General features: G+C 34.7%; 1 protein-coding gene across 2 annotated transcripts in view; it reads right to left on the reverse strand.

The window, feature by feature from the left end:
- CDH10 (cadherin 10) overlaps positions 1–24,547 on the reverse strand; it is a 94,221-nt gene extending 69,674 nt beyond the window's left edge. Inside the window, exons 1-2 of one of the 2 annotated variants that reach the window (XM_056483887.1) lie at positions 24,489–24,520; positions 24,067–24,111 (exon numbers count right to left, since the gene is read on the reverse strand). The gene's annotated coding sequence lies outside the window, so the exon portion shown is untranslated. Of the gene's footprint in view, positions 1–24,066; positions 24,112–24,488 lie in introns of both variants that reach the window. The other variant, XM_056483886.1, reaches the window with a different exon arrangement.
- Between the last annotated feature and the right edge of the window lie 869 nt (positions 24,548–25,416).

Here is a 25,416-nt window from a genome sequence, read left to right on the forward strand (position 1 = left end):
TTGTCTGCAATTATTTGTTAAAAGAATCAGGAACTAGGAGTAACAGAATATCAAGATTAAAAAAAAGTTTGAGGAGTACAGAAAGAATTAGACTTTTTGATAAGATTTTTAGTGTTAGCTGGTTTATTTTTTGTGTGAATTCTGTAAGATAATTCCATGAATGGCTTTGGAATTGGGATTACAATACTGGAGTTCTTTAGACAGTAAAGGCTTTATTGTCAATGCCATCTGAGAGGTGGTTGGATAGCAATAAAGTTTAAAGTTTCCAGTTCTGGGTACAGTTGCTTATTTGTTTTGTTTCTGTGTATGCAAGCATGTGTGCATGTATAAATTTTGCAACTATAGGGATGCTTATTCAGCAAAGTATATATTAGCAGAAATATTATATGAAGATGGAAAAAATATTCTGAAGAGGAACCTAAAGTGAAAACTAACAAAACTGAAGACTTTGTTTTGCTTTTAATTTCTATTTCATTGTTCATTCTTTTCAATATTGTATTTCAAGGACACTCACTTCTGTTTCTCTGATAAGACCACTTCAAACAACTCTGCTAATTTTTCTGTGTTTTTTTTCCTTCCTTCCATTTTTTTTTTCCCCTTCTATCACTTACAGATTCCTTTTACATGGCCACTGGACATTCATAAAGTAGCAACCAATATTACCTGTTCAACCAAAATTGACTAGCCCTGCATGTCCCATGTAACATTAAGCAAGACTATTTTTTGCCTAACAACTCTTTTTAGTCCAAACTGAAAATACAAACCTGCAGAAGGCTCTGCTAGGCAGAGTCTTTGCCTGTGCACACCACATCCAAAGTGACAATGAATCTTGATATTTACTCCAATGATTCTCCAACTGCACCCACAACAAATACAAAAATCCAGAAGAAAAAATCCAAACAGTGCATATGTTGTCACATTTATCTAGCAAGCTCACAAGAGGCTGGCCTTACAGTTTAGGAATACTGTATTACAATAATAAGGAACTGTCCTAGTCAAAGAGAAAATGGATTTATCCTTCATAGGTTTATCCAACTACTTCTTTTGTTAAACAACAAACAGTCCTAATTAAAATGATACATTTCCACAAATACAGTTAGGTAGAAAAACAGAATTTTTCCTAACAGATTCCTGTAGGATTACATTTATCCCAATAAAACTCAATTATTTATAGCAATATACCTGATATATAGTGAATTCTGTGGTTTTAAATAAGTAATTCATGCATGCGGTACTTGCAACATTTTCTAATTATCTCTCTCCCTTTCTTTTTTAATTTTGGATCTAAGATGAATAAAATACTGTTTTAAATGGAAACCAAATGTTTATAGTTTAATTGCAATTTGGAGTCAATTAGACTTCAAAATATCTTTCTGTGTGAAAAAAAATCCTGTTTATTTGTATTTAATGTGACTGAATAAAAATTGTACAAGAGAAATACAAGGAATTTAGTATATAGGAATAATTTATGCCTGTCAATTATCATCTGGTCTCTGAGCTTTGTGGTTTTGAGGGGTTTTTTCTTTAGAACAAGACACTGTTTCACTAAAATATGGACAGCTAATAATTTAATTTCAGAGGGTTTTTTTAGCAACAGTCTTTTTTTAAACTGAAAGGAATTGCAAGTGATTAATGATATAATGATCTTTGAAGTTAAAGAAATTTAAAAGTGCTATAATATTTTTGCAGAGACTTATTCCTATTTTTTGCTATATTATATGTAATATTTTGATATCATTTCTGAATGAGTAACACTGTCCTAGGAAATATCTGCACATTTTTCTTCACAGAATATTCTTCTGTAAATTTACCAAATTTCTAGAACAGCAAGTGAAATCTCCCTTGTAGAGATCACAAATGAGTAACAACAAGAAGACTGCCAAAAAAAAAATAAAATTCTAATTCCAATTCTTAGAATCAAAAATGTTCTCAGAGTGTCTGTTTAATTTTAAATATACTTCCATTCTAGCCTCATAAATTAAAAGAAAATTATATATATACCACCCAGATAAGAAAGCTATCTGGAAAAAAAGCTATTCTTAGGACAACTGAAATTTGATAATTCAGTGTATTTGAAGGCAAACCCTTTGAAATCTGAATATTTGAAATATATAGAGATATATGCAGCATATACCTGAGATATTTTACATATAGTTTCTTGGCACTATGAAATAATAGTTTGGACAGATACAAAGTGTTTCTGCAAAATAATAAATACTTTAAAATTTTATTCAACTATGGGTAAAAGCAAAGAAATCTCACCATTTGATCCCACTAGGTGCATAACATACTGTAATCCCTCAATTCATTTCCTCATTGGACTGATAGTACTGTCATTGCTTCCTCATTGTACTGTCTATGATGGAATTAATTTTCTTTACAGTATCTTTTGTTGTGCTGTGTTTGGGATTTCTGTTGGGAACAGTGTGGGTACCACAGGGATGCTTTCCTTATTGCTAAGCAGCACTTGCAGAGTGTCCAGGCCATTTTCTGTTCCTTACCCCACCCCTCCAGTGAGGATGCTGGGGTTGCACAGGAAGATGAGAGGGGGACACAACCAGGACAGGCCACCCTGACTAATCAGAGGCATGTCCCATGTCGTGTGACATCATGCTCACCAATAAATCTGGGGGAAAGAAGGAAGCGGGAGACATAAAGAGCGATGTTGTTTGTCTTCTCACATCACCACTGCCACATGTGATGGAACCCTGCTTTCCTGGGATGGATGAACACCTGCCTGCCCATGGGAAATGGTGAATTAATTGCCTTCATTTGCTTTGCTTGTGTGAGCAGCTTTTGCTTCCCCTATTAAACTGTGTTTATGAGTTTTCTCACTTTTATCCTTCCTTTTCTCACCCTTATCCCACAGGCGGGGGAGTGACAGAGCAGCTGTGTAGTGCTTACTACCTACCAGGTTTAAGCCAGAAAATATTTTTTTTCTTTTTCTTCACTCACAGAAAGTTATCTTCAATAAAGTTACTCTTTTTGGATATCAAGAACCATTTTTATCAGCAGATTTCTTCAAAGCACTTGCAGGGAGGAAAATGCCATAGAAGATCACAAAATGTGATAGACATGTCTATATGTGATAAACTCTCCTTACAATTCTTGGGTTACAAAGTCATCAGAAAAATCTGAATCTCCCATCTTCTATTAATACTAATGTCTGAAACCTGGCTCAGAAATAAATCCATAAAGATACTGCTACAAGAGTACACATACTACAATATATTCAGATACTTTCTGCACAACAAAATTCTAGGAATTGTCAGTATAGGAAATGTTGACCATCTGTTATCAAAATCACTCCAGGGGAAGCAAATCCATTTCCATCAACACATACCATGACTTAACTAGTAGATAAACTAGTAGATATTTTGTCCAATCTGCTTTAATAGTTTTTACAGGGTGGCATCCAGCTTCCCACTTCTGAAAGGTTTATGTCAGACTGGATCTCTGTCATATTGCTACAAACATCATTTGTTGCACCTGCCAACAAAAAAAAACACATTGACCCAATGCTAGTGTGAGCACGGGAAGAAGCAGTGCTGAACATTTTATTTCCTATTTTCATTTATGGCTTGCTTTACAGTAAAGAAATCAATTACAAGAAGGTAAGGATTTTAGACAAACATAGGGGGAAGGCTACAAGAGGTCCTAAATAAATTTATTAAGATCCAATGGATCAATAGCTTCAAATGGAAAACAAAAATTATTCTTAGGAGGCTGTAAAGGTCACATAAATTAAATGGTAATACATCCCATTGAATGTTTTTATTCTTATGACACATTGTGTTCACTTTTCCAATTTCCATCCAGTGTCACTCAAGTTACTTGCTCTAGCCAATATTTTGAAAATGGATTTTCATTGGCATGTTGACAACTATCCTTTCTTTTTCCCACAGCTTCTTTTTTATCTCTGGTGTTTCTTTTACTACTCTTCCAAACACCTGTTTGAGAAAGGCAGACTAGCATAAGAATCTAATGTCAATGACAGTGTTATCCTTATGTTACTACAAGAATGTCAAGGATTTGTTCTCAGTTTTAGCAACAAAAGCCAGCTACTTCAGTGACTGAAGTGTACTTGCTAAAGATATTCACTGTTGCTACTCAAAGGAAAATGTGACAAGTATTAAAGTCCATTCTATGATTTTGAAAGGAACTATGGGGATTTTTTTCCTCAGTGTTGAGAAGCACAGAACTACAATATTATGAAATATACACATACATACACATAAGCAAAACTTAGTGAAAATGTCAAGCAATTATTTTCTTCCTCTCCTTAAAATATTATTTTAGAGTGAAACAGATATCTCATCTCTAATAACTGTTATATGAGTGAGGATTGAAGAACTCAAGTGTAATTTCTTCCAGTGCCTATAAACAAACCTAGTTTACAATCCTTCCTTCACGTTACTCAGTGGAACTCTTTGAGACAGACAGCTCTATGACAGTGAAGAAAATAAATACCAAACCCACAAAAAGTATACCAGTTTTGAGAGAAAGTTTTTTTTAAAAATATCCATCACTGAGTATGATAGAAAGTCACTCTCACACTGTTGAAAATGTTGCAAATTTCTGGCAATAAGTGAGGTAAGATGTCAAACACCATTGACAACAGTGAGGTCAGCAAGACCAGAGTCCTGGTCAGAGCAACCAGATCAGCAGCAGCACTGCTGCTGTAATTTCTATCCTCAGCACGGGCTGCATGTGAGTCCCTTCTACTCAGCAGCTGGCCAGCAGCTACCTCAATGTCTCTGTGCCTCGGGGCTTTTCCAAATCCTGTTCCATAACCTTTTCCAGTTTAATTTTCCATCCTAACGCTTTATTTATGCAAATCGCTGAGGTCTGCTACAAATGCTCATCCATTGCAAGGTTTCCTTTTTCCACAGTATCAACATCTGTAAAAACACCTTACTCTTTTCATTAGCAAACTTTTTTTATTTATTATCTTATAGAGAGCCTTCTCAAAAAACCTCCAGTTCTATAGAGTAATATTCTGGATATAAATCTGTGGCTGATTGTGTCACCTGGAATTCCTCGCCTTCCTCACTTAGGGGAAATTTTTCACTGAGTTATTAAATAAAGATGATTTTTTTTCTTAGGGGACCTGGAGGGGAATAAGGAAGGAAAAATGTTGTATTAGCTTAATAGAAAGGATTCTAGAGATGAGCATGGGTATGCAAACACAAACATATTACTTAGGTATGGATAGGAAAAAATATTATAGGATAGAGTAAATAAGAGTCAAGAGGCAAGAAGGATAAAAAGAACAGGTGATAGCAAGTAAGGGTGAAGAAGGTACTGCATTAAGCATCTAATCACATGTCTTTGACATCTGTACATTAATACAAAAAGCACAGTGAGAAAATCTAGAAAATCACAACACTTTTTGTTTTGAAAGTTCAAACACATATAATAAGCATCTTAGAGAGCTGGTGCAGTATCCCAAAGGACTGGAAGATTATGATAATATTATGTGCAGAAAAGACAAGAAGACCAAAGGAGGAGTAATTTTTGGAAGAACTATATGGCATGGACAAAGGATTTTGTTGTGCAAAAGTAGAATAGGAAATGTAGTAAATAATAGACTTTGGCTAAGACACTGTAATTGCATTGAAAACATGTTGAAACAAACACCTCAAAAATATAAAATACACTGTATTTTCAAATATGAGCATAAAGGAATAACAGGAAAAGAAGGAGGTAAAATAGACGAAGTCAAGGCACAAAAAAGAAAAGTCAGAGATATTTATGATTGATTAATTCTGTAAGAGAATTAGTAACAGAAGCAAAATTGAAAATTTTGATTCAATACTCAGTGGAGGAACGGTGTCTTAGACATAAATTGAACAAAGTTGGAGAATGCAGTGTGTTATCACAGCAGCATTCTTTTTACAAATAAATGTAGTACAGGTAGCTAATACAGCTATAATAATAATAATATATATATATAAATACTGTTTATATTGGCAGCAATATGTTATGATCTTGCATTAAACAGGAAAGATTAATTAAAGAATTTAGATGTGAATGGTCACCTTTTGCAATCCCATTATCTGTGTTACAATATGTTTTACAACCAAGAGGCATAAGATACTGAAGAAATCCATAAACAATTTCTAGGTGAGAAGTGATGTAAACTCCCCCTGAAGGGAGTGGAACAACACTGGGCAAGGTGTGCAGCTGTAAGCAAGGCAACTGTTAAGTTATGGGATGACTCAGTGATAAGACATTTACAAAACCCAGCAAACCCAGCAGCAGCACATTCACATGTTGATAAAATAAAAGCAGCTCAGCATGAAAATCAGGCATTCTCAAGGACCACACACTGTTCACTGCAATTTACAGGTTTTCAAAGCATGGGTCTAATGAATTTACTACTGGTATAGAACATGAATTGGCTGAAGCAGCTTCAGAATAATTAGTCATTCCCTGATTAAAAATATACATTTTCCACTCCAGTTCCTCTCTTAATTCTTCCTATGATTGAATAATTATCATGCCTGGTGGACAGAGAAAAATTACTAAATGCCAACCATCTTAATGCTTGTGAGGCAAAGATCACTGAATATGATTTAACGGCAGGCATCATTTGGGTTTAAAAAAAAACCTGATATATAAGGAGGATTGTTACCTATAAGAAAAATAAAGTATATCTGCTCTACTCAAACAACAGGAAGGGCTCAGCTAAAATATTAAATTAATTTTGTATACCACATTTTAAAAGGGGTGTGGAGGAGAGGAACTCTCATGACTGTCATGGACAAATGAACAAATTGGTGCTGCTATGTTATAGAAAATAAGGCATGTGAGGGGGGAGAACAATTTACAACTTAAAAATATGAAAGACTTGGACAGGGGTTAATCTGTTATCCATATCTACTGAATGTGCAGGAAGTAATGTTTAAAATTATCTGTAGCTGAGAAGAAGAAGAAGAAAAAAAACAGACCACAAATCCCAGCCCAGTTAAAATATACATATATATATATATATATATATATATATTTTTTTTTTTTTTTTTTTTTTTTTTTTTTTTTTTTTGTAATTTTTATGATAATCACATCTACAGACAGAACTAGCACACATTAACATAGTACAATTAATCTCTTAAGACTGTCTTGGAGATTAACTTCCTTTTCCACCTCTATCCATCCTTAATCTTGTAAGTGCTATACCCAGAAGACTAACCCTGAACTTCATTTTATTTAGACTGAAAAAAGTAATAAAGGGCTATTACATAATATATACTTTCAGATATGCTTCACATCCACACAATAACTGAAAAAGAAGAACCAAGTTTTTTGAGCGAATCTTAATCATAGTGCCCCTATTTTGTGAAATCAAAAATAAAGTGTTCCATTAATGTAGATTCAATGTAAAATAGGTAATATTTATAGGCTGACTTTCACAGCTGTTTAGGGATAAAACATAATTTGAAAAATGAAATGCTGACTTGTATTTTCTTTACTAGTATCTCACCTTTTGTTTGCTTTTTTACAGTTGTCCCTTTAGACTATTGGATTTTCAGAAGTACTTTATAATCTTACTGGAAATGGGAAACAGCCCAAGGGCCCGAACACAAAATGGTTAATGCTTATGTGCCCACTGTGTCTTCAAGGAAAGAAAGAGGGAATGACTCTAAGCATGCAGAAGTAATGCTGTCTGAAAGAGGAAAAATCCTATGAAAATTGTAATTGTACTGCTTTTAGGAATGACCTGTCTCCAATATAACATTTGATTCTATTAGATATTTCTGCTGTTTCAAATCACACTATGTTCTAATGTGATATGTCCTTTAGCATCAATCATAAAACGTCACTTTTCCAAAGAGACCATGGTGGAAAGAAGCAGACAAAACAAATCAATATTGTTTACAGAAAACTTCTTAAAAAAAAATCAACATTTTATTAAATTGGCAAACTACTTCATCAGACTTCAGAGTTCCCAGATTTATTTTATTATATATTGCCGTGTTATTTTATGTAACAGTACAAATACAATACACAGCCGGTGGACAGGGATGAACCCCGGTTAGGACAAGTGATTTCCAAACTCTGTGAACTATTTGTCAGTCTTGGTTTTACAAATGTCTTATCTTTGTGACAGTCTCTAACAGGCCACAATATTTCCATACAAAGAATTCCACAGAAAGACTTCCAAAAGTACACAGAAATCCAAGCACCTAAACTTGGCAGTTTACACAGGTCTATCTTAGTGCTGGAAACCCAACATCAGCACACTACAGAAAGATTTTCTTTGCTTTTCACTCCTGTGTAGTGCTAAATGTGTAAAGCTGCACATCTTCAGAGAACTGTGCATCATATTCACCCTGGGTTATGTGTTTCACCTCCCAATACACAGCTCAGACATCCTGGTTCTTCTCTCCCCCATGAACGCTTTTTTTCTCAATGCTTCCACAAGTGTGGCACAGCATCTGAAGGAAATAGAAGGCCTTTGGAAAGGATAAGCAAATCCCATCAGGATGTGTTTTTTACAGAGTCCCAGAGATTATATGAAAAGCAGCCCAATTATTAGGAGGACATTCCAAGATGAAGCTGATATAGAATGCTGTTTTCAACACCTATACACTCATAACTGTATTACGTAATTTTTGATAATCCCAAGTAATCAAGAAGACTTGATTTTAAGTTTTATTTGCTATAAAATGATAATTGCAGAGCTCTCTCTCCAGGCTAAATACCGATTGTTGATTTTGTTTTGAGTTCAGAACAAAAAAAGCCCCATCAGTTGTGCAATTATTATGTAATTTATATTTCACTAAATAACCTTCATGGGCTGTCCAAGCATCTGCATAACACACATTTCTAGGAGGTAACAGGACTACAGACTAAGCAGAGTGGATATATTCTGGGGGTGGTGGTGGCTCTATTCTTTAATTATAATATATTAAATGGACAAAAAGCAGACTAAAGCTCTTCAGCAATTCTGAAGCTGTTTGCAAACAACCAGGCAGTGCACAAATAGATAGATAGGAGGTCAGTGCATATGCATAAACACTGTTGCAGCCCAATAACCCCCATTACCTCACATACCTTTTTGTAGCTAATAACTGATACGTGATAAAAACTGACTTCTCTTTATCGTTAATTAAATCTTCATAAATAGTAGCCTTTATACACTGAAAATTAGGAACCGTTGCTGTACGTCATGAACACCCTTGATAGCATTAAATATTCTTAAAAGCACCAAAGTACACCACAAAATCAATGTTTAAAAACTAGCAGAAGGCTAAAGAAACATTAGAAAAAATATATTTGTCAGCATATGCTAAGTATCACAGTGTCTCCGAGGATAATCTGTATGTGTACTGATAGTATTTTCTTACAGATAGATGTAAAGGGACTTATCACATGATTGTTGATGTCTGAACAATTTCTTAATGTTTCTCCTGGCTGCTGTGCCATATGGTCTCTTACATGGTTTCAGGGCATTGCTGCACCAATGAGTTCTGTTCAAGTTTAACCAATTTTTGTGGATTCTGGTGATACAGCCCAGGAAAGGTATACCTGAAGGAGGGGTGGCATTACTTAGCAGCCCACTACAACAGCTTTGTATGCCCTATTTAATACATTTTGATGCTAAAAAACAAGTGTTCTATTTTTTAGCTACATAATAGAGTTTCCCACAGAGGACTTCAGAGTCCTTTTAGCCTGTCACAGTAAACCATTTGTTCCCAAGCATCAATTGTTTCAAAGCACTTAATTGAATTTGAAAGTATTCAGTTGTTCATTTGCTATATTACATCATGCAGAGGAAAGATAAACATCTGTGATTGACAGGAAATATGAAGTGAGAAGCAATGAACATAAGAAGTACGTCCTAAGTAAAGAACATGACACATAAACTTCGAAACACCTGTACCCACACAGCACAGAAAGAGAGCCTGTGATCAAGAACTCAATAAGAGCTGGGCTACTTTGCAATAAAAGTAGCATTACAAAAACATTGTTTATAATTTTGGAAATTTTATGAATAGAAATACATAAAGGATAGTGCAACTATCTTTAAAATTCTAGGAGTAAAATATGTGTATTAGAAAGGATTTTAATTTGATTTCCCTAATAATTTTATATGATAGTCCTATGTGGAAGATTTAATAATTCTAAAATCCTTGGCAGTGTTTGACTTATAACACTGTAGTATTTCAGTGAGGTAACTTATTAGTATTCTATTAAATATATAATTCTGTATATTGCTTTGGATGTGAAAATTTCTGCTCAATGTACCCTGAAGCAAAAGTGCAATTAAGCACTTCCTAGGCAATAAGAATGTTCAGCTCAGCACAAGTTCTCATTTTGCACTTCTCTTCCAGGACAAGCTCTGATCATGTGAATTCTCTATAAAATTTAATCATTCCAAGTGTCCTCTCCATTTCATTACTAAAGCAGGCTGCTCGTTGTGGTCCTTAAATCAATTAAATCAACTTCCTGACAAATACTTATTGGACATCATTGAAAGGCTATGAAAAAAGTCACTGCACTCTAAGAATTATGTGAGCAATTAAAATTACCCTTTTATTAAAATTAAGGTGAGAACCAATGAAGTGTCTGAAAAATTATAAGTTCTGAACATAGAACTACTAAGCAGTAGCTGAGACAAATATGTAAGGTTAAGGGTTAACTGGAAGTTAGAAAAAGTTAATCTCAGAAATACAGAGCTATTTTATTCTTATTTTCTGCTAGAAAATTTGTCTCACAACAAGGCACAACTTTCTTTAAGGATGAAGTGGCCCAAAACACAGGTGTGTATACATATCTGGACAAAATTTAAAAAAAAAAGTGCTGAACTTTGTATATCAGATCAAATCCTCTCAACAGCAATGGAAATTAAACACAAGCTTAAATAATTTTTGAACTGGTGGGGTCTCCCCTGTAGAGAAGCACATGAGTTCATCAACATAACCTGGCTCTCAAACTTCTGAGTTTTTTCTGCATACAAACTCCAGGGTTGCAATACATAGTAAGAGATGGCTTTCAGTCCTCCCTGGAGGCAAACTCCTTCCCTGTAGTTACGAAGAGGGCGTCAGAAATCCACTGACAATGAGGAGCTGCTGCAGTGCTGTCCAGCCCTGAGTCTCCTGGTTCTTCACACAGGATTCTTCTGCCTGAACAAGCACCCAGTTCTTCAAGCATGGCCTAATTGACAAGAACACCTGACTGCTGCTGTTAACCAAAATGCCTTTCAGAAAAGTGCCAAAACACACAGAAAGAGGCAGATTAACTCCTATTTAATCTCCTTCATGATTTTTTTTTTTTTTTTTTAATGAGTGGCAAGGCAGACTGTGGACTGCTATCCACAGTCCTTGTGGATAGCAATGTGGACTAACAAAACAGAAGCAGGAGAGCAAATCATTGTCACCATTCCTTTCCTATATAAATCAGATGTCACAAACACCTAAGGAGCTAGAAAAGAGCAGCCTGGTCTAAAACTATCATAAAGACTTCTGGAATATCTGGAGATAAAGATGTTGTTTTCCTTTGGCTAAGGAGAACTTAATGCTATTAGAGAGACATTTCTTGTGACATAAAGGTTTACTTTCTCTGAAAAATTTTTCTATCCTGCACAAGACATTGTAAGGTTATTAAAAATTATGGTTAAATAATAATCATCATGGGAAAAATATGTTTTAAAATTTCTTAAGGCTGGAAATTTCTGTCCCATTTTTAAGGAACTGAAATTCCTTTTGCCTTTTTCATCCTGAATTCTCTTAACAATACTAAAAAATGACAGGTATCCCCATGCGAGTCTGTCTTAGTGCTTTACATCAGAGCAGATGGATATAAATCCACTGCAGGAAAACACATTTTTATTTCTGAAGCATGTTGATTTCATCACATCAGTCCAGTAAGAGGTAATTTTAATTTGGTCTTATTTCTATATTCATGCCTAAGACAATTTAAATTATTTCTGCTCTGTAAAAGGTAGGGAAGGAAAAAAGTGTTTTATTTGCAGATAGTATATACCTAGTTTTCTCTGTTTATCTTCACAAGAAAACAACCAAATTTATTTTGGCAAAGGGACGTTTAACCTAATGCCAAAAACTACATGTCAGTGTCACTACTTCTAATTTTGCAGATTTTCTATTTTAATAGCCCTTCCCAGTTTGTCCTAAGAATTCTGACCTCCGAAGGACAGAGTCATAGCTAGAACTCATTCAGATGTTTTCAGGAGCCTGAAAAGACGGCACAGCTACCTTGTGCATGTAAGACCAGCACATGTTATTGACAGGAACCTGCACTTTTGTGACCTTTATGTCTTGTTTAAAATTTCTGTTGGCTTGTGGGCCATGAAACATGTCAGTTATTTGCTACTGCAGTTGTACAGCAGGATGATTTTTTTTTTCTTTCACTGCCACAGCTTAGGTATGTGTTGCTTAGACTAAGTGGTCGTCACACTAGATATAAATAATTTTGACAGTCAGTAGAACACCCTAAATACACAAGTTCCACAGATCAGCAGTCAACCTTATCTGACAGACTAACCCCAGAAACAGTTTTAAAAATCATTTTTTCCTTTTGATCATCTAGACAAGTGCAACGACAGACACTTTTCAGTCTCCCCTTTATATACAGGATCCAACAGTTTCCAGCATAAATAATGTATTTACCCACCTAAAATTCTAGCTAAATTATGCACACTGGTATTGAAAGAGCAAAATCTACTGTTCAACAGGTGCAATTTGAAAAAAGGAAATACCAGGAATTTTACAATGGAGATGAGGAGATTCTAGCAATTTTCAAAAAAAAATGTATTTGAAATTGAGATATACATATATGAAGGCTTTTCTGAAGATAATCACAAAATCATTAACTTTTCACCTCCAGAAGCTCCACAAATAGGAAAAATCACTTCAATTGACCATGTTTCCTCTTCCCTCCCTAACTTCAAAGAAGACATTGATAGATTGAATTATTTCATCTTTCTAATACATTTTCCTAACTATCTATATATTCTTTTTATCCCTTAAACTAATTTTACTTCCCTCTTATCCACATAAGACTGTCTGCAAATTTTCTTAATCTCCTCTCACTAGAGACTTTATCTTTGGTGACTCATGACATGCTGCACCATCTTTCTGTACCCGTGCTTGCTTTTTTGCCCATCTCATTATGTGCTTCAGCTGAAGCATACTGCCTGCCTTAGCAGAAGCTTTTAGAAGAAAGTGCATTTTAGAAATGCTTTAAACCAAAAGTGGAAAGAAACCCTCCAAAATATATAAGAGAATTCTAGTTCCCTCCTGTTTCACATTCCACAAAATATTCTGTAGCAAGTTTGTATTAAAGGAAGAGAAAGAAAATTACGCTGACATGCATAAACAAATGGATATTAATTCAGAATAAGAAGTTAAGAAGATTTAATTTTGGTAAATATCTTTCTAGAAAACTTTTTTAGATTAAGTTTGTGAGGCCTTAAGCTTCACACTTTTCTGTCTGTGTTTCTATCAAAACTGTGACACATATTTAGATTTGTTGCTCTTGTAAGGGAATTAATATCTTGTCAATTCACTGGAATGAGTAATTGCAACTCTTTGTTTTGTTAAGTCACTTATGACTTTAATTTTGTAGTCTATTACAGGAGGCAGATATAGAAAGAGAGAGAAGTATCCAATAATTAATTATTAAGAGAGTTTTACTGGGATAAGGAGGAAATAATCACATCACATATCTGCATAAAAGTGTTGAAATTCTGTATCTTATTAAATTAATGTTATGATTCTTCTTTTCATTCTAGCCAATAGGCAAGGGAGATTTATGTCTAGCTAATCTTAATCAGAGAATCTCTAACCAAAGAAAATGAATGCTTTACCTGTTGACTGACTTATCATAGTACACTGAACTTATCACAATGGTACCTCAGCTAGTGATTGCTTATTAAAAACCAAATTATAGTGACTAACATTTTGATATTTACCATATAGCTGCAAGGAAAATATATCTTGAATTTTTATCCTTCTGATTTTTTTTATTTTCTGTACAAATATAGAAAGCATATAGCACACACAGTATTGGTCGTGTACAGAAAGTAATGGAAACATCTGGCATTAAAAGAAAAGGTGAGATCTTAAAACAGTGTTCTCATTTTGCACCAATTTTGATTGATAGCATTTCGTCCTTCAGCTGGAAGAATGTTATAACAACTCACAAAGTAATAATCTGACATTGATTTTCAATAACTACAGTATGTTTGGATGTTATTTGAGAAAGACTATAATTTTATCTATTTTTTTTTAGGAAAAACATCCTTACTTTTGAAAGAATGAGAACCCCCACCTGAGTAAAAGCAGGACAGATATCTTGATTCTCTTCCCAGCTCTTTACAGAGAATAGTATATTTGCATCTAGAAACTTTCATCAGACTGGAAGTTAGAGATAAGTAAGCAAATATGGACTACTTTATAGAAAACTCCTTCAGAAACTGAGCAAGAATGTGATCTGTACTGATTGCAGATACCTGCATTATCTTTAAAACCCCCAGGTATTAAGCTAGTATTTATTTAGCACAGAACAAAAACTACTCATTTTTTCTGAATCCCAATGAAATATCACGAAAATATACAACATTCCTGTGCTGTTCTTGCTCTGTTTTTTGGATGCAGGCTGGTATGAATTTTCCCTTGCCAAAACCAGAATGTAAAATGAAAAACAAGAATGCTATCACAGACCCTGGCTTTCTGTTAAACATTATAGGATGCTGAAGTGAATATTGCCTTGAGCTAGCTAAGTATTAAAGTATTCTACAGAGATGTAGTGCACTACAACAATAAAAATATATTGACAATTGCCTTGAACCAGTTAAGTATGCTACAGAGATCTAATGCAGCAGACTAAAAATCTATTTCTATGTGGTAATGACTGTCAATTTTTGTGAGATTTCTCAAATCGATACTTACAGGCTCTTAAAAAGGAAGAAAACCAAAAACCAAAGATAGTTTTGTCCTATGCATGAATTGGTTTTTTATTTTACAGTCACTATTAAAATTCACACATATATATCTATCACCAAAGCAAGGTACATTTTTGCTGAGCTTAGAAAATATGTGCTGAAAAAGACTACCTCTTTGTTTCATATAATTATCCTCTTGCCACGAGATGGCACCAAAAGATTTAAAATATCTCCATTCCTAAGGTTCCCATCTAAAAAAAGGAACACTTTACAGAGAATTGCACAAGAAATGTTTTCAATATTTGACTTTCAATTTGGTTAGCAAGTTATGAATATCATTCTGCTTACTTTGACAAACTACTGAGATGTAGAGACTTACCATAGAGTTAATGGAGAAAAAAATTGTTACAAAAAAACTTAAGTTTCCTACAAATTGCAAAGGACTAGCTGTGGACATTTAGAACTATATATTTCTTATATAGGATGGGGAAGTAAAAACATATCCAGGATATTAATAAAAACTTAATGGACACAAGAAAAAATAACTCCAAAGCCATCAACAATGTAGAGCTTCCCCTAAAGAAAATTTGTGAAATTGCAACATCTTATGCATTATGAATTATTCCTTCACTCCACTCAATTTTCCCTCTCAAATGCAATTAAAAAGCAAAACAAACCACCAAAACAAAACAAACAAAAAAAACCCCAAAAACCAAAAAACAAACCAAACCAAACTGATTTCAAATGCATGAGCTATTTAAAAAGCTATGTGTTATATAATGTGAAAAGTGAAGCAACTCTGTTTCTAGCTTGTAGGATACCATATTGTCAAATGAATGCTTTTTTATTACCACAGCAATACCTCATCCCATATGAAGAATATTACTATATGACATGAACAATTTGGAGTGGACTAACTGCATAAAACCAAACTGAAACCAAATCCCATAGTCTTATGTAGGACAAAAAAAATTCAAACCATAACCATTTCACTGGCAATTATTTAATGCAACACATTTATCTATTAAAATTCCAGCAAAACTCCTGTTAAAAAAGATTCATAACCTCCAACCATAAGGAAACCCAACATCTCAGAAAATAAAATTATGAATTCCATGGCAAATTTAAAGTCACTATAGATTTTTCTTTTAAAGAAAAAAATGTTAAGATTATAAAAGAAATATATTTATATTCGTATTGTCCTGATCTTCATCACAAGTTCTGAGAAACATATTATGCTACCTTTAAATTTTTTTTTCTGCACGTGACTTTATTTTAGCTCATATATTTTAAAGCACTAATGGATTACGCTTGAGAAGTCAGGGCTTGATTAAACATTAGAATCATTGAGATGAATTTTGTTTACTTAGATAGAATTAAATACTTTAAAGTATTCGTTTCTGTCATCACGCCATTATGACATCACATTTTTTTCATGTTATTTTCCTCATAACTAACAGCCCATTTTTAATCTACTCTAATGATAACTAAGTAGCTTTTAAACTTGTCCAGGAATTAGTTTTTTAGTGCCAGGGCATCATGAATTTTTTTGTGGTGTTCTTGGGAAAAGGGTTTTAATGTACTAGAAGTAGCACCAGACTCCAACCAGCATACCCAGACTAACAAGGAGCCAGTCACATCACTGAAAGGACCCAACAGTCATGGATACCTCTAAGGCAAACCCACCTGGGTGCTTTTCCAGAAATTCAGCTGGAACCGTTTAACTGGCAGCTGTGGGACTGTTCCACCCAGGCTGCTTTTATTCCATTAGCCCTGACATTCACAGCCTGTCCAAGTGGCAAAGCGGCCTCAAACCTCACATGCACAGCCACTTACTGGTTGGATTTTGATGGCTGCAGCCATGGGGAAAGGAAATGGCAGGTATTTTCTCTCCTCAATGTACATCACCTGAAATTTAACAAGAGCTCACTGCTCTGTTAACATAGGGGGTTTGGTCCTGTGACTTAGAAGGCTGAGCTACTTGGAGTTTTACCATTGGTTTTTAACTCCAGCTAAGTGGTTGTTGTTAGCAGTGAAAACTTAAAGCTCATTTGTAACTTCTGTTCTAAAGCACAGTATAGCAAATGCAATTGAAATCCCTGAAAGCAGTGAAACGCATTTATACTAGTATTAGAAAAAACCAAAACCAAAACCAAAAACCTTCTGATTTCATAGCTTAAATAATTGGTTTCTCCTTCCTTGTCACAAAATTTTAGTTCAGTATATCTCAAGCCTAGTGACCTTTTTTAGTTACATTATAGATTCTCAAATTGTCTAGAAAACTTATGCTCATCAAAACTTTAATGGGATTATTAATATAATGCACTATGTCTTAGTTATTTTTCCTTTTCTAATTCTCATTATTCTGACCTCAAATTAAAAAATGGAGAAAACCAACCACGGTTGGGATATATTCACAAATAGAATGTGTTTCAGAGTGTTTCAGATGCCTTGTCAATCAAGGATAGAAAGAAGAAATACATTATTTTGTCTTAATTTTCTATCCTATACAAATATTCCACACGTGCTTAAATTTTAGAGAAGAGATAAGTTTATTCTGGTGATCAGAATGATTAAAGACTCTCTAAATAATATAAGCTAATAAACAAACAAGCAAACAAACAAAAAGACATTTCCACCTTAAGAAAGGTTTTCTCAAATTAATTAGATGAATCAGGACACTATTTGGGTTGAAACCACTTAGGAAGGGAAATTCGAAGTAATAGTATAAGCAATTTGATAAGAGAGTACTATTAGAGAGGAAAATCAATTTATCTCTATCTGTTCACATTCCATTCAGTTGTGACTACCAGAAAAGAAAGTCGTTCCAGTAACACATAACACAATTGCTTTTAACTTCTTAATCAGAAACTTAATCAAATGCCCCCAAGTCTTGGAGAGAACCAAATGTACCTAACATGCCTGGGATTCTGTTCACCCATTTTAAACAAGATGCCAGCTTCAGTACTATCTTCACCATGAGCACCATACTCTCACTCAAGGGAAGGAGAAGATCTCAGTATGCTAATGTGAGAAAATAACCTTTGTCCAACAGAGGGGAAAAAACACTTCCCTAAAATGGTTCTCACAACAGTGTTCTAAATCCCACTCTTTTACTGACACTAGAAATTTCTGCCAAAAGACTGTAGAAACTATCCCTGAGAGAAACAGAATTAAAAGACAGAAATACTATTTAAAACTTGGCCATGGGAATTTGGAAGCAGAAGTACATTTAGGGAACCTGGATGTAATATGCTTAAGTAGATCTTAAAATATATTTAATCCCATAATGAAATGTAATAATTCTGCAATCTTAGAAGCAAGGATATTTTTTGATTTGGCTGCAAAGTAATTAGGTGTACCCCATTAACCCATTCATAAATTGAAGTCTACACTATTACTTACCACTTAATACAAGACTATTCTGATTAATGGTGGTTTTTTTTTTTTTTTTTTAGCAGAAAGTCAGGAGAGTAGGCTAGTAATGTTGCATATGTTATGCCACAGAATCAAAACTATAATGCATGAAAAAATAATATAGCATGCAACAGTATTGACATGTAAAAATCCTCTCCCATACTAAATGAGAGAAACAAAAAAATTAGAAGGCATCTGTACTCATAATGAAAATATGATCTATGGCATGCAAACTTTTTATAAAAGATTATTCGCATAATTTGTTATTAAAATTTATCTTACAGTTGGAAAGCAAGTAAGAACTGAAATATTGTCATTTGCTTGCTTCAATTGATCACATTTGTGGATTTTTTGTGTTAACATATTCGTTTGTTGGTTTTTTTCTTTCTATTTTTCTATTTTTCCTGGGGTTTTTTTGCAATTATTTCTAAAAACTAAAAGTCCAGATAATCTTCTGAATCATCTCAACATTTGAAAAACAAACAAGCAAATACACACCCAACATTACCTTAGGAATTAGCTCATATAAACTTTTAGTAAATGTATTACCTATGACGTTCATGATGTATAGAATCAATGACATTTTATCATAGAGTTATAGGAAGGGTGGGGTTGGAAGGGTCCTGAAAGATCTTCAACCTCATGCAGTTCCAAGCCCCTCCTACCATGAGCAGCCACACCACCACTTGTGTGGACAGGATATCCACAGCTTCACTGGGCAGCTTCTTCCACTGCCTCACTACCCTACAAATTTCTTCCTAATATCCAATCTAAATGTCTACTTTTAACTACTTTTCTGGGGGCACAGAGATAAAACGGAGGTGCATTTATGGTTCCCCATTCCATGCACCATGGAAAAGACATCAGGGAAAAGACAAGTCCCTACTTCAAAGAAAAAGAACTGACACATTATGGGATAATTTTTCTTGGAATTCTTTGAATCAGAATAAGCTTATCTATCTTCCCTCTATTCTCAATATTAACTCCAAACAATTACACATACTTTGGGTTCTTGAATCTTTTCTCACTCTTATTTAAAAACTCATAGATTTATTCCATGTATTTTGCCTTTTGTGTAAAATATGAAATGTTCAAAACTCTCTTGATAAAGGCTGTGATACTTAGAGGAACTAATGTCAGAATGCAAAGCTTCTATGTTTCCTAGACACAGGCCAGTCTCTGTTTTATTTATGCTTGCTATTAGGACAAATGTATGACAATTAGTAAGATCATTTTTACAAATATTAAACAGATGGAAATATTTGAACTACTTAAGGGTGTTAGACACATGCAATGAAAGATTCAGTTATATATATTAATTTTATATTAGTCTGGGGGAGAAAAATTAACAGTCCTCTAGGACACTGCATTTTGAGTCTTGCTCATATTGCTGCAAATTACATTGGTATACATTCTTCATGTTCAAAAAAATCTGGATATTATAATATTGCAGAGTTCATAAGGATTGCAGTCATCCTTTAGGATCATGGTCTGGTCTGGACAAGTGGTGATATGTCATGTTCTTCATGCTGGAAAGCAAAACATTGCAATAGGGTGACACAATAAACCTATCTGTAATGTGGTAGGTGATGGAATAATGTTGCTTTTCATTATATCCAATTAACTTCCTAAATCTTTGTATTTCCCTGATGCAACCTGTTGGTATATGGTACACACTTCCAGACTTGAGTTTATATCCCAGAGCAGATGCCCTGTGGCAAGCTAAGAAGTACCTCTGAGATGCTACTGGAGCTTTATGCCTCCTGCTGGGCACAATTCTTTTAAAAACAACTATAAACATAATCGATTTCATAAGTTAAAAAAGACAAGAAACGGAAGTGGGGCTTTCAGAAAAAGTCAAATAATAAAAGGCTGTATTAAATTAAGGAAGAAACTTTACAGCATTCCACTTCCTAGAATGCAATCCCTGTTTCAGATAAAGGCTGTCCCTGTTTTACTTCTACTGTAAACACACACACACATTTGAGGTAATTGTCTCTGACATTTAATAATCAGCAAGACTGCATGTAAAAAGAAATGTGCATAAGGCTTCAACTTATAAGGCAATTTTTTGCCAGATCACTCATATATTAAAAAATAGACTGATAGGCCAGTAGAGAGAACATATAAGCTCAATAGCCTTTGGTTGAGTGGTGTTCTGGATTCCCACCAGATGAAAACAGAGAAAAAGAAAAAAAGTGTTCAGGTTCAACCAAGTTTTTCCTTTGTTGTTTTGTTTATTTCTGTGTGCAGTGGCAAGTATAATATTCATAGCTCCCAGAGATGATGATTTTTTTTTTAATTGCTCTCTTTTAGAGTCATTAACCCACAGAAATAAGAAAATGGGCATATTAGGGAAGTCACCATTCCAAGAATTCAAAGATGAAGAGATGTAAATCCAGGGAGCAAAAAACAAGCAGCTTTTAATATAGGAGTTCCTCTTGGCCTAAAGAGAGATATGGAGAACATTTAGAGCTTAGGATACCATTGCTGCTTCTTTTCTTTCTTTTTGTTTTTAAGTTTTTCTAGAAGTTAGTTTTTCCAGAAGTAGAGGATTTCTTTTTTTCCACAAAAAGCAAGTGTTCACATTAGTGGGTGTGAAAGTGCAGGATGTACAGCATATGTGCTTTTTAATCACCTAATGTTTCAGTGAACTGTACCTTTAGTTTCAATGACCTTACATTGATAGTGACATACTATCAGAGCAAATAAAAGTGTGCTATGGTGTGGCATCCTTACATGCAGTGAAGTCACCCTTCATAATGTTTTACTCAGGCACATTTAAACTGCTCATGAGAAGATGGTTTTTACTTTTCTAATTTCAGTTTTCCTCCTTTACAGTAAATGATGTATCAAATAGTATGATAGGGAAAAGCCCATAGCAAATTCAGTGGTAATACAGGAGAAATATTCATGTGGTTCACTGAAGTCACTCACAAAATGTTCCTTACACCCTTAAATTCTGCCCATATAGTCAGTGGTTTTCTTCTATTTCTCTCAGTCATGTAATTACTAATAATGTCAAAGAATTACCCATAGAGCAGGTTTTTTCAAATCTATAAAGAACATATTGTGAAGTCCAGTTAAAACACCTTGGTGTTCACAAATATTATTTCAGGTGATAATAATAAATGAATGAAAAATAATATTACCATAACCCCACATTCACCCCACTACTACTATTCAACTGTAGTTCAATCTCACTTTGACCCCCCTACCAGTGCTGCAACCTAGTGGTATGATAGGGTATAAAATTATACTCCTTTTCAACCAGCCTGTAAGCATGATTAGCTGACCTAAAAAAAAAAAAAATCACTTGCACAGAATTATCCAGATGAGACAGGCTCTGTTTCATTCATTTCTTTCCTTGGGAAATCACGTTGAGATCAGGAAATTACTCTCTCAGAATCAGAGGCAGATATTATCTTCAAATTAACCTTTTCTGACTTTTACATTTAATTATTTAACAAGGAAAAAAACTTGCATTACTTAGCTGAAATGTGTATACTGCTTTGTATGTCTAGATGTGTATTTTATTAATCTCTCTCTACATTAAATTAAACCTATGCTTATTTGCCTCCACACATAACATTATTTTTCTGCATTTTCCAAGTACTGTTAAGCACAGAAGAGAACAGTAGCCTCAGTGTCTACTGTGAGCACATTTCAGTATTTCATCATTCTTCACAGATCCTTTGTCTATTGAGAACATGCAAGTATGAAGTTTTAGTGTATCTATACTCACTTATTCTAATGCAAAGTCAGAAAGGTAATTTAGGAATATATAAGAGTCTACATATAGTCCTTTTAAGATGTATTTTGCTATTTTCTTTTTCACAAACTCTATAATGTATTATAAATACAAACTGTTTGCAAGGCAAGTAGACAAGACCTATTTTCCAATGCTACCCATAGTAACAAAAAAATCAAATAATCAGGATCAGTTTTCAGCTTAAATATATGCATTATAATCAAGACTCTTCAGAGATTTCAGTGTTCCTATTCAAGTGTGCAACATTGTGTTGACACCACACATAAAAATCACAGACATAAATCTAAATTGAAATTAACAGAAACTGTTATAGAAATGAGTAACTATTCATTCAAACTTTTATGTAACAAAGTATATAAAAATATGAGAAGGCTCCCTCAGGCCCAAACTAGATTGAGTTGATAATCCAAGAAGTATTCTTCATTTTACATAAATCCATATTGTCTCTAAATAGCTGGTTTTCAACTCTTGAGGAAGATAACCTGTTTCCTTCTTGCTTTCCTTAGGTCCCTAAGTTCCTTCTTTCATTTCCACCTCTAAAATAGCACAGACTGCTGTAACATTCAAAAGGTAAGCAATTAATATAAAAGTTTGTGTAGCTGTAAAAATCTCAATAAATCCTAGTACCAGACTTGTAATATTCCTAGTAAATGGCATATGTGAAAAGGATTTAGAGATTCAGAAGTGTGTTCCAGTCACCCACTCTCTGCTTTTCGCCTCCAGTAATATCACCATGTAAATTTGCAGCCTACTACCTTTGAAAAAATAAAAAGAAAAAAGAAAAAAAAAAGAAAAAAGACACTATTTTTTATAGAGTGCTTCTTCACACTGTGCACATACTCACACACTCACATACACATCCAAACATACATGCACAACAAGTTGTATAATTAAAAAAATACCTTCAAAGCAACGGGAGTGCTGTTGGGATAATACAGAGGCTTTTACTGAAATGAAAGACGAAGATTATAGGCAACAGCTCCATTTGTGTGGAAGCAACAGAGATGATAGGTCCATTTTAAAATGCTGGTTGCTATTTGTCACTGATTGCACGTGTAGATGCATTCTCCTAAGCTGAAGGGCTGTTAGATTTTTACAGCTGCAACTAGTATCATATGAGCCTATTGAAAATTTCTTGTGCAGCTGACAATACCATCAATAGTTAGTAGTTGGGAGCAAGGATTTAGATTTGTATTGTGCTGAATTAATTTAACACCACATCAAATATGGATTTTATTGCAGCAGTGACAATAAATGCTCACACAGGTGCAGACTGAATTTTTCCTCCCTCCACCTTCTCTCTTCTACCCCCTGGTTTCCCCTTCTCCCTCCACTCCTCCTGTGCTGAAATGTCAAACCAGGCAATTCCTTCCCCCATCTGTGTGCATATAGCTCTGTAGATATTTGAAATACTGCTTGTATCCACTTTGCTATCCCTCTCCACAGGGATTTCCTTCATAAGAAGCATTTTCTGTGAGTGTGGATAATTACTCTGAAATTCAATGCAGGGCAGAACGATTAACAGTGAAAGCTGCAGCAGACTTGCACAGGTATACAGAAAGTGAGGGCACATATGTGTATGTTTCATGCTATGTTCATAAGTGTCACACCATGAAGCACATGAAACATTGTGCTGCTCTCAATTCAATTAGACTTGTTCCCCCCATACTGAATTTGCAAGAACTGGCTATAGATGGAAAATGCTGCTCAAAAGACAGCCTGCTTATTAGGAGAAAAAAAAAAAAAAAGCTGTGTTTCAGTCCTGAATGCATATGATGATATCGGTTTACTTTGAGGAGAGAATGCACAGCAGTTATTTCCTATCCCTTGTCTCATTGCTCCTGACGTATATTTATGAAATGCAAAAAGTTGTACACAGTAGAACAAATATACGAATTGCATTAAACAACGTACTCTAATACAATAACTGTAATAATATCAACAAAAAGAAAATAAGAAAGGTTCCTACCTTTTATTCTGCTGAGAAAGTGAAGTAGCGTCCACCCCAACCAAACTGAAAAACGAGCTATTAGAGTCCTTTTTTCGGTCAGTTTTCCCCTGTTATTTCTTAAGACTGATCCTACTTGGATCTAACTCAGGCTTTTTCTCCCAGCATCACTTAACTCTGGACAGTCCGGAACCAAAGCTAAGGGGGAGCTCTCTCTCCGATTGCTGGCTTTCATTCAGGGCTTCTGATTTACAAAAAAAAAAAAAAAAAAAAAAAAAAGCCAAAGAAACCGCTACCCACCACAAACGAAGACACACACACACACACACACACACACACACACACTCGCAGGCAGCGTGCCCAGGCGCTCACACTCACTCACTGCTCTCACTGCCTGCTCGCCGGAGCCGGAGCGCCGCTGCTGCCGGAGCCGCAGCACTTACCCGGGAAGGCTGGAGCCCGGGGAAGTGCAGTCTTCCCGAGCACACAGCGATTTGCAAGTGAATGCGGTGGGAGGGTACAGCAAACGGAAAGCTTTTTTTTTTTTTTTTTTTTTTTTTTTTTTTTTGTGAAAGCCTGTCGCCCTCCCTTCGCTGCCAGAATGGTTCTCTGGTTTTGAAGTCTAAGCTTCATCTGCTTAGCTTGTAATAATGAATACTGAAAACACCTCCTTTTTTTGTGGTGTGTTTTTCTTCATTAAATGTAACGCTTCATTGTATCACCAGTGGTTTTACAGCTGTGTTTATGAAAGATATATCTATTTTAAAAAATAGCATGCTGCCAAGTTAAAGGAACACCTTTGAGGGCTTTGATAAAACCACGGAGTTATTTTCTTCATTGAGCTGCTTTTTCTATTAGATTAGTAACATTTTTCCTCACACCTCACTATTTTGCCTTAGGATTAATACAAAACAAGACAGGTTCATATAAAATTAGGTATTTTCACATTTCCAGGGGTTCTGAAAAAAAATCAGCATCACTACTAATTCCCCATTAATATTTTCCCCACTTGGTACTTGGGATGCCTGGTTTTATTTTAGTTATTGTATTTGGGCTTCCCATTTTGCAGTGTGTTTATTCTCATCGAGTAATCTGTGTTGGTTTCATGTTTCTAATACAGCAAATTGGACTTAGCACAATCCTCCTTGGATCATATCAAATTCAATCCTTTCACTGTGATAGAGAGTTATGTGTACATTAGTTAGGAGAGATTTAACAAATAGTCACATAAGATTAAACCAATGGATGTCAGTATTGCTCTATTTAAGAAGTGTCATAAGAGGCTTTCTCTGGTTGCAAAAAAAAGTCTTCAAAAAAAAAGGGAAAGCCAAATTCTCTTAAAACAGGAGTGGAAAAATGTATCTGGGAGTG

The sequence above is a fragment of the Oenanthe melanoleuca genome, chromosome 2 (assembly GCF_029582105.1).
Source record: "Oenanthe melanoleuca isolate GR-GAL-2019-014 chromosome 2, OMel1.0, whole genome shotgun sequence".
Classification (NCBI taxonomy): Eukaryota; Metazoa; Chordata; class Aves; order Passeriformes; family Muscicapidae; genus Oenanthe; species Oenanthe melanoleuca.